Below are 790 nucleotides of genomic sequence, written 5' to 3'. Positions count from 1 at the left end.
ACGTTTAGCCCTCCAAACAGAGAGTTATGGAAAAAATAGTGTCTTCAAATTTGGAAGTTACTCCCACTCAATGACATCATCAACAGTTCCCGGTCAGCTACGTTAGCGCAGAGCTGCTAGCGCTCGGAAATATATAAAAACATTTGTTTTATAACTTTAAAGAGATCATGCTAAAACATAAACTTAAACTCACGTGATGAAAAGTGCTTCTCCTCCGCACAATGTGTCTTGCCCTACTCGCAGAGGGATACAGAACTCAAAACCCCTTCGCTCTATCTTAACTATTTCTGACACCTCTTTCCCTTCAAATGCCCCTACAATTGGAGGGGTAGGGGAAGAATTTGGATTCGGCCCAAAACTTGGCTTCATGTATTTGGGAACCTTTGGAACACCAAAGAACTATTTATTATGAAATATGAGTTATTTGCACAAGCTCTGAGTCCTGCTGGCGGGGCAGACTTCCTGGAAGGGGCTGTTCCCCCACGTTCATACGACTGTGGGGGCCTGCTTGTCCTCATGGATTGGAAGGGGCTGGTTGCTTAGAGGAATGCTCAGAGATGAATGAATCGATCAAAATACCGCTTTTGGGTTATTTTTTATGAGGAATTGACATTGTAATACACCGAAAAGCTCAAAAAGTGGATTTTTCATGGCATAGACCCTTTAAAATGTTTTTTTTCAACAGTGCACTGCATTCTGCATCCTGATTGGCTGTAGTCATTGTCAATCAATCTCCTCCCTGCCAGGTCTCTGGTAAAGAATGTGTCCAGTTCACAAATGAAGCGCATAG

The sequence above is a fragment of the Oryzias melastigma genome, linkage group LG7, assembly GCF_002922805.2.
Source record: "Oryzias melastigma strain HK-1 linkage group LG7, ASM292280v2, whole genome shotgun sequence".
Classification (NCBI taxonomy): Eukaryota; Metazoa; Chordata; class Actinopteri; order Beloniformes; family Adrianichthyidae; genus Oryzias; species Oryzias melastigma.
The sequence above is the reverse complement of the archived record's forward strand: the minus strand, read 5'-3'. Positions refer to the sequence as shown.